Genomic DNA, 6,787 nt, shown 5'->3' on the forward strand with positions numbered 1-6,787 from the left:
GAACCAGGGTCTCCTGCATTGCAGGCGGATTCTTTACCAGCTGAGCTACCAGGGAAGCCCAATTGAAAGTCTACAGCAAATAACTGTCCCCCACCCCCACCCCACCCCCCGCCGTGGTTTTTCAGGCATATGAGAGCTAGAAAGATATCCATACTCTCAATAGTGTGTGCCTTTTTGGGAGTTGTGGTTTCTTGTGAAAACATGTATTTTGGTTCAGATATTAGGTTGATGCAGCGTTTATGATTGGTGATCTTTTTCCTACTAGCCACATGTAGCCAAGAAGATTCTGGGAAAATTTTTGAGTGAGCATTGTACTGAATACATGCTTTAGCACACGCAATGTTTTAATTTTATACATTTGATATTTCTAACATGTCTAATTCACCATTTCTTCTAAGTAGAAAGAATGCAAATTTTTGTCACACGTTTTCAGAATCAGTTTTTTATTTGCTAGGATTCTGTTTTCTACAATTTCTGTTATTAGTTTTATTCTTCATCATTAATTTGGGCCCCAAGAATAGCAGTAGATAATTAAGGGAGACCTAGGAGAGCTAATACAGGAAATGAAAACTAAAAGGCATGGAGTTAGTATAGACCCAAAAGTGGTCAAAATGGAACTAAGGATCAAAAGCCAGAGGTAGGTCAGTGTACTAATGTGAAGTCCTGAGAGTCAGAAAGCAGAGAAACAGAAGGAAATGAGGCCACAGGCAGTTAAATAAAGTCAGAGCAAGACTGGGAATGGGAAGTAACATCATCCACCTAAGCAATCAGGAATCAAAGAGGAAACACTCTTGGAAAGGGAGACTCTAAATCAAGCAGTATTCTGTCTCCACCAGGATTAGTTTTAAATGTTTCCATCTATGGGCAGGAGGTAATCCCACCACAAAGAGAGACAGATGGTTAACCAGGAATCAAAAGCAGATCCTGTGAAATATTAACATTTACTTTCCTAGGATAGAGTGGAATTTTATTCAACAGTAAGTTAGATAATGAATATATAATAATGAAGATAACAAATAAAATTTCCTGCAAGTTTTGGAGAATAGTTACAGGATATATCTTTCAGATTTTAATGGCAACCTAATTTCTATCTTTGTCTAGGTCAAAATCCATAAATAGCTATCCTAGTATTTGATATAATTCCTGATTTTCTCTGTTTTTCCCCCTATATATCTTGTCTAGAATTTTTTTTCACGCATTAATTTTCTTTATTCCTATAATCATTTCTGTTTCCCTCATAGCTCAGCTGGTAAAGAATCCACCTGCAATGCAGGAGACCCTGGTTTGATTCCTGGGTTGGGAAGTTCCCCTGGAGAAGGGATAGGCTACCCACTCCAGTATTCTTGGGCTTTCCTGGTGGCTCAGATGTTCGGGAATCTACCTGCAATGCCAGAGACCTGGGTTTGATCCTTGGGTTGGGAAGATGCCCTGGAGGAGGACATGGCAATCCACCCAGTATTCTTGCCTGGAGAATCCCCATGGACAGAGGAGCCTGGCAGGCTACAATCCATGGGGTCACAAAGAGTCGGACACAGACATGACTGAGTGACTAAGCACATAATCACTTCTAGAGTCATTCTTGTTTTAAGTTCTCATTCATTTTTTTTTTTTAATGTCTCATGATTTCCAAATTCAAGTCAACATGAATTCAATATTTCTAGGCTCCAGAGAACACATTGAAAAGAGAAAGGGAAAGTCTCTCCACTCAGGGAGTTTTTATCTCTGCAGGAGAACATGTGTCCTCAAGAAACTGTCAGAGCAGGATGAATGTTTGATGGCACACAGTGGAGGCACTAAGTGCTGTGGTTGAGAAAAGGCTCTGGTGACAGAGGACACTGTCCAGATGCCTAGAACAGAGCTGAAATCACGTTTAGTTAGCAAGAATCAGGAGATGTTTACAGAGGAAATCTAGTGAATTTATAAGAAAATTAAATTAGATAAAGTTTAATGAGTAAACACTGAATTCAAGAGTAAGGACCATGTCTGATTCCTCATTTTATCCATACGTAGTACCTGGAACCAGACTCTGGAATATGGCAATAATTTAAGGACACAACAAATATTTATTGAACTTACCTTGAGTGATTTAATTAAACCCTGAACAACTAGTAGGATTTCAGTTAAGAAAAATTGGGATAAACAGAGCAAGTCTTTTCAAAGAGAAGAAACACATGGCATTAGCAAAAATAAGCAAGAGAAAATATGAGCTGTTCAGTTCAGTTCAGTTCAGTCTCTCAGTCATGTCCGACTCTTTGTGACCCCATGAATCACAGCATGCCAGGCCTCCCTGTCCATCACCAACTCCCAGAGTTTACTCAAACTCATGTCCATTGAGTCGGTGATGCCATCCAGCCATCTCGTCCTCTGTCATCCCCTTCTCCACCTGCCCTCAATCCTTCCCAGCATCAGGGTCTTTTCCAATGAGTCAACTTTCCACATCAGGTGGCCAAAGTATTGGAGTTTCAGCTTCAGCACCAGTCCTTACAATGAACACCCAGGACTGATCTCCTTTAGGATGGACTGGTTGGATCTCCTTGCAGTCCCAGGGACTCTCAAGAGTCTTCTCCAACACCACAGTTCAAAAGCATCAATTCTTCTGCACTCACCTTTCTTCACAGTCCAACTCTCACATCCATACATGACCACTGGAAAAACCATAGCCTTGACCAGATGGACCTTTGTTGGCAAAGTAATGTCTCTGCTTTTTAATATGCTATCTATGTTGGTCATAACTTTCCTTCCAGGGAGTAAGCGTCTTTTAATTTCATGGCTGCAATCACCATCTGCAGTGATTTTGGAGCCCAAAAAATAAAGTCTGACAGTGTTTCCACTGAGAGTAGCCTAATCTGGATAGTTAGAAGTGTTTACAGAAAAAGCCTATTTGAGAGTTTAATGTTATTTTATACAAAACACCTTGGTTTCAGGATTCCGGTGAAAGTGAGCCCTGTACTGAGGACCCAGGGGGCATAGAGTAGGACAGCCAGGCAGACCCTGTTTTAAGGTGTCTGACCAAATGATGCTGAATGAGAAGCAGCCCAGGAGAATGGCTGCAAGCTGGAGAGTACACTACCATAGGGAGAGAGCTACAGGAGCAAAAAGGGACGTGTGAGTGGAGACGAAGCTGAGACAGATGGGCAGAACCGCAAGGCAAGCGGGTACAGGACTGAAAACAGGAGGAAAAAGCATGAGCTGGGTGAACACAGGCCTCACCTTGCCTTTGCCATCAACTATTTAATTTCAGCAAGTCACTTCTCTGAGTTTCTTCTCTCATCTGTAAAATGGAGATGAAACTCATCATATTGTCATCTCTAAACATGATAATATGATGAGTTTCATCAATATTTGTGAATTACCTGACATATAGAGCATACCACCATACAAAATAAGTGTGTTTATATAGAATTATATACAGAATATATTTATGTATAGAAAATATGAATATATAAAAGTATATTGATTTCCTAGGGCTGCTGTAACAAAGTACCACAAACTGCTAGTTTAAAACAACAAGTACTGCATTATCTCATCAATCCAGGGGCCAGAAAGCTAAAATCAAGTGTTAGCAGGGTTGATTTTTTCTTAGAGGCTCAGGGAGAACCTTGCCTCTCTCTTAACTTCCGGTGGTTGCTGGCGATCTTGGGTATCTTGTGCTTGTAGCTGCCTAACTCCAGACTCCACCTCTGCTGTCATGCGGCATTCCCCCTGTTTGTCCTTATGTGTCCCCATGTTTCTCCTTTTCTCATAAGGACACCAGTCATTTTGGATTGAGGGCTCAGTCCACCCTACTATGGTTGAGAAGGTCCCCTGGAGGAGGACGTGGGAAAGATAACAAGATGGCACCACTCAGGCTCTCTAGCCCCATGCTCTCACACCCTCTTGCCCCATGTTCTGTAGAAAATGACTTTGCACGGTTATGGAATAGCTGAGATCACTTACAGCACTGTGCAGGCATATCAGGAGGTACTCATTCGGTCATGGGCTACTTTGTGTGGTAGGCCTGTATGAGCTTCACCATGAAAGCCCAGGCTACATTGGAGCAACATCATGGTTATGTTATATGAGGTTAGGTTTTGGCTGTTGTGGCTATGCTATGGTTATGCTATGGCTGCTGCACCAGTCAGGAGAGAATAAATGCATCTGCAGTTCCTACAGCTCCTCACATTTTCTTCCAGCCTCTTAACGTGCATCTTGGCCTACCATGGGTTCAGTGAACAGTGTGCACAGTGAGATACAGCGAGACAATTGGCACTGTGAGCAAGATCAGCAAGAGAGAGGCCATGGCAACCCACCCCAGTATTCTTGTCTAGAAAATTCCCATGGACAGAGAAGTTTGCTGGGCTATAGTCCATAGGGTCACAAAGAATCAGACATGATTGAAGCAACTTAGCATGCACACACTACCCTACTATGACCTCATCTTTTATTACATCTACAAAGACTCCATTTCCAAAAAAGGTCACTTTCTCGGGTTCCAGACTGAAATGAATTTGGGGAGGACACTCTTGAATCCAACATAAAAAGTATATTCTTTAATGTACCCTTATTTTTCCAATAGCTTCAATAAGCTATTATTATAAGAACAAGGATTTGGCTCTTAGAGAGGAAAAGAACCAAATGATTAACAGTCTAGGTCAGGGAATTTGAATTCCACTATTCTTCTTTCTGTTTATGTAGCCTTAGAGGGTGCACTGTCTTTAGTAGTTGCTCTTCTCATCAGATCAACAGAGAGTTGAGTGTTTGGGGAGGATGACAGGGGCTTCCCTGGTGGCTCAGAGGTTAAAGTGTCTGCCTCCAATGCGGGAGACCCGGGTTTGATCCCTGGGTTGGGAAGATCCCCTGGAGAAGGAAGTGGCAACCCACTCCAGTATTCTTGCCTGGAGAATCCCATGGATGGAGGAGCCTGGTAGGCTACAGTCCATGGGGTCACAAAGAGTCGGACACAACCAAGCAACTTCACTTTAACTTCCAGAACAGTTATGTGTACAATGTACTTGCCACAGTACTGGCCCAAAGGGATGGTGCTCACCTCTTCACTCTGAGACCAACTTGTGCTGTGTGTATGTTTGTGGTGGGGATGGTGAGGTGGGCGTGGGGAGGGGTCTGGTCTGCTCAAGTGAATGAGACAACTCACTATTTCATCCAGCCATAGGCTAAATGCACTGCCTGCAGAGCCATTTGCACCTTTACAATTTACCCCTCTGCCACTAAGACTTCCCCAGGCTGACTTGTTCAATACTAATCTGAATGATTTGCACAGCTATTGGCCCATGTCCCACAGAAATGCTGGATCACTTATCACTGTTCCATGTCTACCATTTCAGTTTGTCCATCCGTTTTATTTTTTTTTTATTTTTTTTTTTTTGTCCATCCGTTTTATACTTGATATTGAAGTGAAAGTGAAAGTTGTTCAGTCGTATCCTACTCTTTGTGACCCCATGGACTATACAGTCCATGGAATTCTCCAGGCCAGAATGCTGGAGTGGGTAGCCTTTCCCTTCTCCAGGGGATCTTCCCAACCCAGGGATCGAACCCAGGTCTCCCACATTGCAGGCAGATTCTTTACCAGCTGAGTCACAAGGGAAGCCCAAGAACACTGGAGTGGGTAGCCTATCCTTTCTCCAGCTGATCTTCCCAACCCAGGGATCAAACAAAGGTCTCCTGCACTGCAGGCAAATTCTTTACCAACTGAGCTGTCAGGGAAGCCTATGCATGATATTTCTATACTGTGAAAATCAACTGCTTCATCATCATCATCATCATCATCATCATCATCATGTTCTTCCTAAGTGAGTTTTGTAAAGAATAATTTAAAGTAGGCTTTGTAAATAAGTAATTATCTAAATAAGTAATGCCTTAACTTTCATACATTTGTAACACATTATCTTGCTGCTGCTGCTGCTAAGTAGCTTCAGTCGTGTCCGACTCTGTGCGACCCCATAGATGGCAGCCCACCAGGTTCCCCCATCCCTGGGATTCTCCAGGCAAGAACACTGGAGTGGGTTGCCATTTCCTTCTCCAATGCATGAAAGTGAAAAGTGAAAGTGAAGTCGCTCAGTTGTGTCCAACTCTTAGCGACCCCATGGACTGCAGCCTACCAGGCTCCTCCATCCATGGGATTTTCCAGGCAAGAGTACTGGAGTGGGGTGCCATTGCCTTCTCCACATTATCTTGCTAACGCTTTATAATTTTTTCAGGTGGAAAAAAAGGATTTTTATCTCAATTTTAAAAAATGAGAATTTTGATGTTCAAACTGGTTACATGACTTAAATACAGCAGTTTGCTCTATCCTGACTGGTGGAATATCTTCCGCAGTACTTGTTTACACTCTAGGACTTAACTGTTGGTCACCTGGTAATGAAACATAAAAATTTTAATCAGTATACACAGTTTTTGGTAGTCACTATATAATCCATAAAGAAGGTTGACTACTGTATCTTTTAGTAGACTTAAGACTTGACCTGAAGATATATTGTCAAAATCTATATTGATCTATTGCTCAATATAACACTTAAATTTATATTTGCTCAATTTAGCACTCTGTTTTGCCAGCTTGCAGTTTTCCAGTCTGCTATGCTGAGAAGCTTGGGGGGAAGGGGTGGAGAATCCAAACAATATCTTCGCTATTCATGAGGCAGTTTTATATCCCGAATCCATACTCTTGTATTCAACTGATGTTATAGAGTCAGGTACAAATGCAGCACAGGTACATAGTGCCCTTTAACCCCATACTTTCAGTCTCCAGATGGGCAAATACTCTCAAAATTTTAAGGAAATGATTTTAAGAATT

Source organism: Odocoileus virginianus, unplaced genomic scaffold (genome assembly GCF_023699985.2).
Source record: "Odocoileus virginianus isolate 20LAN1187 ecotype Illinois unplaced genomic scaffold, Ovbor_1.2 Unplaced_Contig_13, whole genome shotgun sequence".
In the NCBI taxonomy this organism is placed as follows: Eukaryota; Metazoa; Chordata; class Mammalia; order Artiodactyla; family Cervidae; genus Odocoileus; species Odocoileus virginianus.